Genomic DNA, 14,350 nt, shown 5'->3' with positions numbered 1-14,350 from the left:
CCCCATTTAAATAAATTTTATTTAATAAATTATGCATTTTTATAAATTTAAGCATTTGTTTTTTATTGTGCTAGAACTTGTTTACTTTGTTTTATTGTTTTAATTGCTGCATTAATCTGTACAACTTAATGCTTGAAATTAAAATGACAGCAAATCATTGCATTGAAATTTTAAAATGAGTTGAAATAATTTAAAAATATTTTGCTAAATGTCAATTGTTAAAATTTCAAGATTAACAGCTTTTGTTTCTAAAAGGTTTATTATCCAAATAGTATTATTAAAACTTTAATTTTGGTACATTTATCTAGAAGTGTGATATATATATTTAAATTATGTTTCAAAATTTTTAGTATTAAATAAAATTTTGCTACTATGTATTATTTTGCTTATATTTAAATTCTATGATTTTATTTTTAGTAGGGTGAAGTATATTTTTAATTATTTTCTTTTATTCTTTTTTAAAGCAAAACTTTTTTTTTACAAAATAGCAATTAACGTATATTTATGTTATATTATGTTGCAATATATATACATTCATTGTTCCATATATTGGAATTGTGCTTAAAAGAAATTGCTTATAATTTTTGTATATTCCCCTCCTTTTTTAAAAAAAGAATGTTTGCTTACAACATTAATTCTATTGCGTAAGTGCAGTTTATATTTTCATTCATTATCTTTAATTTATTTTCTCTTTTCATTAATTATCAGTAATTATCTAGTTTATATCCAAAAAAGATATCTTTGAATGTTAAAATTCTTTTTATCTATTTATTTTGTCTAGAACCTCATAAAGAAGGCTTATATATATATTCTAGAATGGCTTATTGATGTATGCATACAGTAATGATGCATTCTATTTAAGTATCATGTAGCTTTTATATTATTATTTTGACATCCAAACCTTTTATCTGTATTTACGGTGAAACCTGTTTAGTGAAATCTTTTTTGGAAATTTGGGTTTAAAATTTTTCCTGGTTGAAAAGCTTTCTCGGAATGTAAATTTTTCTTCCAAACCTTATTTTTTTTATCACAAAAAAGTATACCAATGTCTTTAGAAATAAGACATATTTCAAAATCCATTATTGCAATTGGATTCTTCGGGAAAACCTCTGGTCACAGTCTTTTGACTTTCACACTTGTTTCAGAAAATCATGTGTCATGATTGAGAATCATAGAGGATACTATTGATGTAACAGTTAAACATGAAGAAATAAGTATTTGAAATTCGTAGTGTATCGGATTCTGTTAATGGTTTAAAAATCTTTTTCATTTTTTTTAAATATTTAAAATGGCGACTGAAGATTTCATGATATTTTCAACTACAGATTGTCAAAGATGGTGAAAAAAGACCTATTTTTTACTTTATTAGAATTGGTTTTAGTGTGTACTTTCTTTATTAATGTTTAAGTTAGTTAATAAAGTTGATATTCAACTAGAGTCATTCAATCTGTGAATTATAACTCAAATAAGAACTTCTATACATCAGTTTTATTATATATAAACATACTTTTATGATAATTTTAATTTACCCTTTTAAAAAGTTTTACTGTTTAAAATTTTCTTTCTTTCTTTCTAATAAAAAAAAATTCTCTAACAGGTTTCACTGGTTATGTATTATAGGATATTTTTTTTTAAAAATCAAGAATTAAAAAAACATTTTAAAAAACTAAACAACTTTTCTCAACTAATCTGCGAATAGTATAAGAAGTAATTTTCATTTTTTAAAAAACCCATCAACTCTATATTTTGCTTACATTTGGTTAAATGTTTATGAGAAAGCTTGAAAGCCATGAAGTTTAGGGAAAGATAGTTTTGATTTTGAATAAATAAATAAACATTTATTTAATTAAAAAAAATATTTTTAATTGACTTGGTACTACATAAATTATGCTGTTTTCTATATAGAAAATTGGTGGTAATTGATTTTCCTTAATTTGTGGTTGAGTGATATTAATTGAAAAAATAATAAAACTTTCTTTTTATGGAAAAGTTGGTGAAAAATTTTCAATAATTTTTGCAATCTTTTAAAAGAATATTGATTTCATTTCAATGGGAAGATGGATAAAGCTGGTTTTGAAAATGAATAATTAATTTTTATATATTAATATTGTTTCTCTAAAAAAATTATCTTTTTATAGTTTGAAGTGCATAACTTGCTTTAATAGTCAGTCTTGCTTTCTTTTGAAACAAATCAATTCTCTTAAAATTTTTACCTTCAGAATCTCAGTTAAGTATTCTTATTCCATTCTAAATCTGTGATTTACATTAATTTCTTACATTGTATTTTTTATTTGCATCGATTGTGTTTTTTGTGTGTGTGATAATAGCAAGCCTTTTCATTTTCAATATGAATATATTTGTCTCAGGCTCGGTAGCTAGTAAAATATGTTTAACCCTTTATAAAGCTGAAGTATGTTTCCCTCAAAATTTTGTAATTTTTAAAGGCCTATTGGAAGTTTTCTTTTCACATACAGTTTGTGCGGCCATTTGTTAACTTCAAGAAAATTATACATGTACATTTAAACTTCGCTCCATCCTTTCTGCATCTTTAGTTTTACCATATGCGTCCCATACGCATAAATTTGGATACTATAAACACAGAGTTTAAAAATTTGGTTATTTATACACACAAAAGCACCAAGTTAATGGTGAATTCTTAACTCTTGGTAAATTTTTGTAATTCTCACCCCCTATTCCACCGAAAACAAAATGGTCTTAAAATCAAATTAATTTTACTAATAAGCTAAATGAATATTTTTTTGTAAATCTTTCTGGATCTGAAAAATATTTTAATTTGACATTACTGGGGAAAAAATGGCTCTAAAAAGGGCTAATCTGGATCCATTATGCAATAAATTCTGCGGACAACCTCCTGTTCATATGCTAGTTGGGCGAAATTTTTAACTTTTAGTTGAGTAAATTGTGTTTGTTTTAATAATGAAACAATTTGAGGATAGGTCAGTTAACTTTGCTAAATCATTAATTGTCTGCTTTTTGGATTTATGTCTTGTAAAATACTTTTACTTATTATTCTAGAAATTTTTTAATCTTATTTGCTGTTGATTGTAGTAAATATTTATTGCTACTTGTTTAAACAAAGCTTTTAATAATTTTTGGTTTTTTGTTAATATTTCATCTTTGTATTTTTGAATATGTTGCTTTTTATGTATAAATTATATATATACTGTATATATAGAAGAAGAGTTTAGGTTTAAGTGATTGTTCTAGAGCTAATTATGAATTATTTTATGAGAAAATAGTTAATACTACATTTATAGTTGAGCATTTAATTAATTTATTTCAAGCTGTATAATATTCATGCCCTTAAGTGCCATTAAAATAATTTGAATTAAGAATAAATGAATAATTTTCTTGTAATTCCTTGTAAAAAAGGTTGTTTTTTATGAAGTGAAACACAATAGTTTTATAATGACTGAATAATGGTAACCTGTCTTTTTTCAATAAGTTTCAATTTTTATTAATTTTTTTGAAAATGTAAGAAATTTCTTTTATTTTTATAAAAAATATTTCAATTTCTTACTCACAATTATGAAGCAAAATTAATATATGAGGCATTTTTCTTTTCTTTCTTTTTTTTAAAGTAGCTAGAATATTACCCCTTTTCTTAGCTTTTTTTTTTCATATTTCCAATTCTAAATAATTAAGCAAAATAAAGCCATGGATTTTTTTCTTTTATCTATTTTTACTCAATTTTTTTTAAAAAATACTCAGTGTTTAAGTTTTAAAAAAAAGGGCTTTTAGTGATATTTTGTGCTTTAATTTCGATATTACTGGTGGCAGCTTGAAGCTTACCCAACTTCAGATCAATGGGTACCATCTTGTTTGTGAAGTAAAGGTGGCCTGTGCGCAGTGCTGACCCTATTGCCGCAATCTGTGCAAGTTTTTTTTATCTGCTTTCGTACAAGGCATTTTACAATTTATACAACTTAAAGTGTATGTTCTTAACTGTTTTAAGTAACTAATTTAAAAGTATTGAGAGTTAATTTGTAGTTATTCCATATTTCACATTTGAAAATTTTAATTGCCTTTTTTTATTCATTTTTCTAAGATTTTCTTTTTATATGCTTTTCCAGAACATTAAAAAATTATATTGCAAAAAAAATTATATGCTTATTACTATATTGTATGGTGAACAAAAGGTATTTTTCTTTGTTTTCTAATATTAAAAATCATTATATAGCTAATTTCTGGTTTAAAATAATTTGTTTAATGTATTGTTTCATGTATCTGTTTCATGTAAGTTTAGACGTTTTAGTTTTGCAAATGGTCAGTACGATGGTATCAGTGATACAGGATTGACAGGCTATTTATTGACTACCCCTTGTAACTATGATCCCTAATTACAAGTGGAAATTTAAGTTTTATGTAAACACCTTCTGAGTTATTATATTAGCAAAAACTAAACTAAAAAATAGAAGTATGAAAAATTTTTCTTTGAATTAATTTGAGGAAATAAAAAACAATTATAAATCTCTGAAATAATTTTAAGTTACAAAATTGGTATTGTGATGCATATTTCGATGGTAGTGATATTTTTCAAACTTTTTTTTCAACACATATTTTGAAAAAGCTTTAATTTAAAATTCTATTTTTCTTTTGTTGCCATAGTTTTTATATTCTTCTGTGCTTTTAAATCTTTTGAAATGCTTTTTTTCCCTTCTTTCTAAGATTGTATTGAAAATAGTCATTCACTATTTTTAGTTACAACTGCCGTTCACTTTTCATGATGCAGCTGACTTAATTGTTCTTACTGCTGGGTTTGTTTAGACAAATTTCGTTTATCTATTTTGCCTTTTTGTTGATTTTTTTGATCATTTTTTCTTCATGGATTATTTTTCATATTTTGAAAAAGACTAGTGTTGGATGATATCAAAATTTCAGTATTGCAATACATTGTCAGATAACATCGATAATTTTCCAATTGAATTAATTTACATTCTTTTCATGTTGATCATTATTTTTGTTAATCTAAAGAAATGTCTTATTTCCTAGGCTTGCTTATTGCCTAAATTTAATCTGTTAAAATATCTCAATTCTAAATATCTAGGGGGTGATACTAGCCTAGAAAAACAACTAATTTATGTTACGTTACATAACATTAAATTTCAACTATGGGAAACTTTTACATAACATTAAATTTCAATTATGGGAAACTTTTACATAACATTAAATTTCAACTATGGGAAACTTTTACATAACATTAAATTTCAACAATGGGAAACTTTTACATAACATTAAATTTCAACTGTGGGAAACTTGTTTGAATTACCTTGGCAATGAAAGGACAGAAGTTAATTAAACTTATTAATATTTTATTATTGTGAAAAGCATTGTTTGTATGTTTGGGATCTCTTTTAGTGAGGGGAAAAACAGATCTGTCATTTGTTTTGCATGTACAATGTGCCAAACCATACTAAGATTAGATATTTTTAGCATCATAAGTAGCCTTGGAATAGAAAACTGAATTTTAATGTCGTAAAGGATGGTATTGTGTCTTTAAAATGATTCAATACTATGCAATAATAGTAATAATTAAAAAAAAATTATTTTAGATTCTCATTTTTATCATTCATTTTATTGTAATTAAAAAGTAAAGACACATAATTGGTGATTATAATGAACATCTTTCACTTAGGAAAACATTAACAGGTTTTTAATTCTCTACTAAAGTTTCAAAGCTAAATTAGAAGATACTTAAAATTTTTAAACATGGTATGTCAGATTTTATATTTAAAGCAAGCTTTTTATTTCATAAGTTTACTTTATCCAGATGTAACCAAAAGTATTGAATGAAAATAGCAAACAGTTTCATATATTGTTTGATTGGAAGATGTTATTAACCTAACAAATGCAATAGTTTTTTTTAATAGTTTATTTGAGTATAATGTGTCATCCTGATACTTAACAGTTAAGTTACTAATCATTCAACTTAAATTTTAGTAATCTTGGATCTAAAACTCAAATTTGCTGATAATATAATATTTAATAGCTATATCTGTCTATCCTTACATTTATCTACTAGTTCAGGTTTTAGTGACCTAAAATTTTCCTGAAAGTGTACTTAAAAGAGAAGGTAAGTTTTAATCAAAAAATATTATTATTTCTTTCCTAAATTTATTTAAAATAGATATTCTTTGAGACATGATTTTTAACTAAGTTTAAAATAAATGGCAAATGAAGAACAAAATTTTAGAAAAATATCATTTAAGCAAATCACCAAATACCATACCTGCCAACTTTTAATCCCTTCCATTATCATTTTTCCCAGTGGTATTAAAATGGAATTAAAATTTCAATTTCAAGCAAACAAATACGCTGTATTTGAGAAAACTTAAGTTGACAATCATGATAGTAACGCATATTAATATCTGTGCTTAATTTTTGTAAGAATAGTGGTGATCAATATCATTTAAAAATTAAGATTATAAAAGAAAAAATAGTATATAATTACTACCACTTTAAATATGAAAATAAAATCTTCCGGAAAATCCGGAAGAGTTGGCAGGTATGAAATACCAATACCTTCAGAATGTGAAAGCCAACTGTCCTAAAATGAAAAAAATATATTCCAGAGTCTAAGAAAAATACCGTAATTTTTTTTTTCCTCAATAAATACCCTTTAAGTCCAAAACTGCAACTGTCTGCAAAATTTCCTTATTTATTAAAATTATTATTTTTTTTTAACCCACATTCAAAGAAACTTTTATCTTCATCAGCTATTAAGTATTTAGTTCTCAATAGTTAATATTTTTAACATTGCTGATGTATTGGCTTGTAATTCTTTGAAATGTTTGTTTGCAAAAATTATTTTAAAGCTAGATTTTTCTCTGATGTTTTTAACTATGTTTGTTGAACTTCAATTACTTTGGATTGGCGAACAGAGTTTTTTTCTGATATTGAATCTTGTTGATATTGTTTATTTATTGATAAGAATACTTTTTTTTCCCTTCCTCATAAAATAATTTATGGCTTTTGCTTTCTTTTTCTTTCCGACTTTTTTCGAAATTCTTTTTAAATACTATCTATATTTAGTGAGAACAAATTTTATTTTTGAATTAATAGTTTTTATTTTTGCAATGAATAAAAAATCATGAAGCTTATTATTTAACATGTATGAGAATAGCTAGTATGTTAAGCAAAATAAAAAAGTAAAAAAACTTATACAAAAGCCTCTTGCATGATTAAATTTATATAAATTATTATTAACCCTTTGTGGTCATATTTCGTTGATAATTTATGAAAATTAGTGAATGAGAGCTGATATACAACTGCAAAGGTTTAAATTAGGTGCTGCATTGTAGTAACCTAGATAATTTTCAAAAACAATATAGTGATACAATAATTTACAGTTCAAGCATATTTAGGTTTTGATAAGTCATAAAATTACTTTCAAAAATTCATTTTAATATGTCGGCATTACCAATATCTTTGTTTAACTTGAGCTTTTTCATGTTTAAGCACAGGTTGTGTATAATTGCAAGTACTTTTACCACCAATATATTTTGTGTAAATTTGAAAATTACATTGTGAAATTAAATATTTAAGATTTTTTTTTTTGTCCATTGGATTATTTTTAAATTGTAGTATTATTTTAAATGTTTATATATTTTTTTGTGGTATAATTATGCTGGTAGTTATCTGTGGTAAGAATTCTCATGTTATCTGATAAGATATTCTGAAGAAAAAAAAAGAGAAAAAGATATGAATGTCTTATCCTTTTATACATTCCCAAAATTATGTTGCAGTCACGGTAAAGCTGAATGTTGATGTGCAATACATATTATGTTGTATAGTAATAAACAAGTGTAATAAATGAACTTCTGATTTTATTTGTGGATAATGTAATAATTGTGAATTAATACAAGTTGCTTCTGAAAAATTTAGTGAAAGAAGGGATAATTTCAAAACAACACACATTAAAAATGTTGTGGGGCATGAAAACTGTATGGACACGCCACATAACAAGGTGCAGAGGAGCTTTGTTTGCTATTGTCAGTCAAGCTGTTTGTGAGAAATTATGAAATTATTTTGTATAATAGTCATATACATGGTGCGTAGCGTTTTTAAAAAGTGCTTAAAGGTGCTTATTTTCGATTTTTGAAAACCCTTAACGGTGCTTTCTTCATTGGGTGTTTTTAAATAGTGCTTAATTTTCCCTTTTCGAAAAGGAGATATTTTTTTTTTATCATGTTAATTTTCGCGCCTTATTATGCAAAAGCGTGCTTTTCACAAATCATTCAACCACAATCTATTTCAGCGTACCGTCAGTCCATGGCGTATAAAAGTGTCAATCCTTTTACAGTTTTGATGAAATACTTAGAGTCCTCATGTGAGTTGGGTTCGGTGAGATTATTGCACTCTCATGTACAACACTGCTGCATTTTGCAAGATATTCTCAATTTCAAGCTTCATTTTCCACCCTCTGAAATCGAACCGAAAAATCTATTGATTATTTTTTAATGGCTAATATAATCAAGAAAAGAGTTCCTTGTCAAAAACTAGTTATTTTATAATGATCATGTAAAGTCTTTGAAAATTATTTTGCATTTTGTTAATGTAAATGGTGCTTAAAAATATTTTTTGAGTGCTTAAAAGGGGCTTATTTTTTATTGAAAGATTTGGCTTCACATCCTTATATATGTTTCAATGTAATTAAAATTGCTATTAATGTCTAATCACAGTGCGATTGCTTCTATTTTTGTAAGCTAAATAAGACTGCAGTGTGGTGAAAGATGCACTAAAATACAAATCTTCCAAAAATTTAATACAATGCAATAAAGCAAGAATGTAAGCTTTAATTATTCAGCCTATGAAGTACATTAATGACTTGCGCTGAAAGTACCCCACTCTCTAGCTATCAACACGAAAAGGAAAAAAATCTGATAGATCTTACAATATTAATATTGATTTCAATACATTATGATGTGATGTGTAATGATTTGTTCCCATGCTACAGGTCCAGGGTTGCATCTTGGTAAGAATTACCGGGAATGTTGACTCAATCTTTCATCCCTTCTGTATGTCAATAAAATAAGTACCGAGCATGCTTGGGGACTAAAAACTGGGTACTCCACATTCTGCTGACCACCCAATAGGAATATCTACTCCTGCAACCAGATAGCTCAAGGTCAAGAAAACTGGGATGGGCACAGTAAGCCTTGTCCCTCCATGGGTGTAGTGCCACTGAATTTAGTTTCATCGTGAAAACTATTGCATAATGTCTATATCAAAGCAGAATGTTTATGTGAGTGCATGTACCTTATACAAATCAATCCGCAATTATGGACTGATCCACATCAAATTTAATTTATGAACGTTCAAAAACATGACGGATCTAACTGCCTGCTTTAAAACTCTCCATTCACCAGTTTGCACCCTACAATCCAATAGAACAGTTTTCCGTAGAATTGAATATTTGATATAATACGAGTGATTTGCTAACTTGCTGAACTAATTAATCAAATATTTGTCTTATCGCATATTTTATGAATTATTTATTTTTGCTTTATTATACAGTACAGAACCCGTTATCCGGAAATCAGAAAACCGGAAAACCAAAAAACTTGAACGAAATTCAATAAATTTTCCCACCATTTTTAAAAAAATTTTTTTTTTTTTTCCTTATAAGATTTTAGGATTTTTCTTTCTTTTTGGAAAGATGTTTACCTTACTATCATTTTGGAAATAATCATTAGTGTATTACTTCGTTTTTTCTTCTTTTTAAGATTATTTCCAAATATTTTTTTTTTTCGTTGGGTTTAACAATAAAAAAAACGGCTTTTTGTAGCGATTCAGAAAACCGGAAAAATCAGTTATCCGGAATAGCGATTTTCCCGATCATTCCAGATAATCGGTTCCCTACTGTATTAGGTTATCACAAATATAATCAACGTTAATAATTTCGTGACAAGTGATGGCGTCACCAAATTCGTATTGTAAAAGACTTAGGACCTAAGGCTCCTATATTTTGATTCAATTCTAATTCATGCTATGATTTAATTATGCTCCCATTCTAATTCAGGGGCTCTAGTAGGACCATGTGTTTTTTATATTGATATTTTTTTGAAGTGTGTCAATGAAAACTGAACAAGAATTAATAAATTAAAGTTTTAGCTATATTGAGCAATGGGAAAATTGTAGCAAATTATGATTACCGCAGATTAAAGGATGTTATATGTACTGGTAACTTTGAATTTCTAACTTATAATTGTGGTAAATAAATGTTGGGCATTAGGTGCCATGAATGTGTAGTAAGGTGACAGAACTTACCAGTTTCGGAGGCAGTTAAAAACCTATTCCACAGTACCTATGTAAGGAACATAAACTGGTAAGGAACATAAACTTCGGGACCCCCCCCCCCCCNCCCGAAATTCTGGGATTCAAACTTTTTAGTCTTTCTTTGAGCCTCTCAGTAAAAATTAAAACAAAAACTGTCGAATCAAACCTTTTATTAACTAACTTTATTAAGCATATTTCGGGATATTCTGGTTTGTTCTAAAAAAGTAATCGAAAAATTTTCTTCAAATCCCTGTCTTTGTAAACTTTGTTTACAAATTGATTATAATTGTTATGTAATATTAATTGAAAAATAAGTATTATGTAATATTTTTTAATTACTAGCTTAACTTTTGCGAACGACAGAATAAACAATATTTGTTACAATGTTTTTCCCCTACTTTGCATGTCTGAAACTGTCCCTGCTTCTTACCATATCCCCCCTCCCGAAAAAATATCCTGGCTACGGCCTTGCGGTATACATTTGTCCGATATGCCCTACATCACTGTTTTTCTAAGATGAAGTGCCACTGCCCAGTATGCATTTAACCGAACACTGATGTTTCTCCTAATCTATCCTCAGCAGATATTAAAATATCGAATAAATATATAATAATATCAACGAATAAATTAATATCAAATCGGATATAACAAATGTTGCGGACATTCACCAAAGCGACTATGTGATTGTTGGCATTCTCTTGATTTCCGTCATTCACGATAACATTGTTTATACATTATTTGGAATATTGGTCAAAAATGAAGAAAAAGCAGTATACTCGTTAGAGGTTGTAAAAAAAAATATTTAAGCAAGGAAAAAAACACTTGATGGAAATCTAATGGGAACTGAAAACAAAATCAGTTAAGTTTCATTATGAATCTTAAATGTATTTTTTAATAATCACTCTTACTTGTAATCTAACAAAATTTGATGCTTCAGACCCGCCTCTTCAGTGATGATTTATATATTAATTTAAAACACTAAATGTGTAAATTTCTTTTACTTAATTGTTAACAGGAATTCTGAATGTACAAATTAAGGCCAGTCATTGCCAATCATCCTGAGTATTTGATTTTGTGAAAATGTCCGAATTCATATTTCAATTATAGAATTTAATCATTTTCTAGAATTATACTCCATATTTGATAGAAAACAAAACATGCTAACAAAGTTAAGTTAAATTTCTCTTTCGTCTATCTTCATCTGGTGAACTGCCTTTGTGAGAAATTTTTTTTAACGCAATAACACTGGCAACTTATCGAAATTAGAATAATTTAATTTCTAAAAGGTATATTTCTTTTGCTTTATGAAAACTTTTTAAAATACTAGATTGTATTAAAATAATGCTATTAGTCCTAAAGGAAAAAGTACTCTGCACTTTAAAAAATAAATATTTATTTATTTTATACATTAATTTATTAATTCCTACTTTTGGGACATAAATTACTCTTAATTATTTTTCTAGTTGCGCAAATTTTTGTAACCATCTTTCTAGTTGAAAACATGAATGCAGAATTAATATTAAAGCTTATATTTTAACATTAGTAAACAAAAGCCATAAGAATACAAAACATTTTTTTTAATTAAAAGAATAAATTGTGTTACTTTGCTTAATGAGAGAAATGAAAGGGAAAATCAACAACAGTTTAAAAACTTACCTGATTCTTCTTGCAGCCTGGTGTACAACAATTCTTACGGGAAATACTCAATTCAATTTTAAACTGCGAGGAAAAATTATTTTAAAGAATAAAAACATCAGCCGAATATTACCGTCCGTGATAACAGGCATTTTAGCCGAATATAACTTAAAATCTCCCTCCAATTTATTCTAGAAGTGCATTTAATCTATACCCATATACTGCATAGCTTTTGAATAAATTAATAATTCATTCGGAAAATGACTTTTGGCAGTAATAGTGCACAATAATAAGTGTATATAATAATCGTATTATGTAACCAACTGAGGAAAAAAGAAATTAAACGTAATTTAGCTAGTTTTTTCAAAAGTAAAAGATTTCAAAAGCGAAAAACGCATAATTTTTTTTGTATCAAAATTTATTTAAAACAGTAATTTTGTTAGAAAAAGATTATATATGTTTCTTTTCATTTGTCATCGATTTCACGAAAATTTATGTAATGAGCTACTAATTGGACTGGTTAATAGAGGGAGTTATGAACAATGATTCAAAACCATGCAATCTACGTTACTGCAACACTGTGTAGNAACTAATTGCTTAAATTATTTTATCTCTGTGCATCCATTAATCCCAAAAACATTTCTTTTAAATGTATAAGTATACAAATTTTTAATTTAACAAGTGTCAGATTCTGGAATCCCAAAGTTATCAGCCTGATAATTTGATGAACAAAAATAAGTAAAATACAAACACTCATATCAAGTGAAATTCTGAAAATTTATTTATTTAAGTATAAGAAAAAAGATTATGCCTCAATTGATGCCTAATATGATCTAATGGGGCTAAAGCCGTTTTGATTTATGTAAATTTTTATAGTGTAAAAAAGCAAAGAGGAGCCTAATAGCATTTTCTTATTTCTAGTTTCAAAATATAATTGAAGAAAATAACGTTGGGCGTAATGAACAGAAATTTCAATTCACTCTAAAAAAATAATTAAAAAACAATGACTTCAATAATCAATCGAATTGCTTTTTTCTTCGTAAATAACAAATTAACCAAAGCCATTGTACTTTCAATTGCATTTAGCAATACCAGGATATTTAATTTTGGTAATCCTAAATTATAAATCTCTGAATATTTAAAATTGTTTTATTATGGATAAGAAGTTTTCTAGTTGTGCATTAGTTTAGGTTATCTAACATACTCTGCTTTTAAAGTTATGATGATTAATTATATTTTTAAAAGGCGATGAATACCCTAATGATTTATTACTGAACTTCTCTGGGATGAAAATCTTAGAGGTCTAATTTATATCACAGTTTGTACTTGCCTACTGAATTTATTAGTCCCTTATTCAAGTTCAGGGGCAATTGTGACAAAGTGAAAAACCCTGAAAATTTCTTGTGCAAGATATCAACTCATATATCAATGTTTCATATTTAACAATGTTTGGAACTAGCATTTATAAATAAATTACCTACTAATGATGGGTAATTACCTTTATAAAGTTAAATTACCTTCATAGTAACTAATTCAGGGAAAAACTTACTCCTTAAAATTCATGACATTGGATTTTTAAAGCCCGTGAATAAGAATCATAATGCATAGTTTTAAATCGGGTGAATATGAAAATAGATATTGAAATTGTGTGAATGAGAATCACAATATTAGCAGATTCTGGGCTACCAGAAAATCCACCAAACCCAAAGAATCACACATACGTAAACATCTTGTTAATAGAATTTAGCAAAAGTTTTAAAATTTCTTCAAAAATTTTCAAGTTTTAATTTTAAGTTTGAATTAATTCAAGTTTGTAGCAGTCCGTAGACCAATGGCCTTGAGGTACGCTGAGTTCTGCGAATATTTGCGGCAAAATCACAAGCCCTGCTTTTAATTTTTAGATCCTTCAGGATATTATGAAAAACCTAGAACAGGGATGGCGAATCAATGGCACGCAGCCCAATATTTTGGGCACGCCACCAATCACAAAGTTTACTATGAAGCATATTAACAATTAAAAAAAAAAAATTATTGACAAAAAAATTAACAGTCCTGCTTAAACTAACATACAATCTAATATAAGTTATTTGTCATCTGATTTGCAACAACAGAAGTCACACTGATGTTACTTTTAGTTGAATTATGCGAATAACTGAGACATTATATACTGTGGAAAAAAAAAACATTTTGCAAAGAGTTTTGAGTTGATAGTATTCAGTATTATTACTTTCCCAATAATCACGAAGTCAAAATTATTTGATGGCACGTCTATGACCAAATTAAACAATTTTTTTAATAGAAAAAATGGCACGTTGGTGCAAAAAGGTTCGCCACCCCTGACCTAGAATTTCAGGGTTCACCCGGAATAAAATCACCCATGGTAGTTCTTAGTATCTCAACCTGAAACTTAGCAGTT

Source organism: Parasteatoda tepidariorum, chromosome 6 (assembly GCF_043381705.1).
Source record: "Parasteatoda tepidariorum isolate YZ-2023 chromosome 6, CAS_Ptep_4.0, whole genome shotgun sequence".
Lineage (NCBI taxonomy): Eukaryota > Metazoa > Arthropoda > Arachnida > Araneae > Theridiidae > Parasteatoda > Parasteatoda tepidariorum.
The sequence above is the reverse complement of the archived record's forward strand: the minus strand, read 5'-3'. Positions refer to the sequence as shown.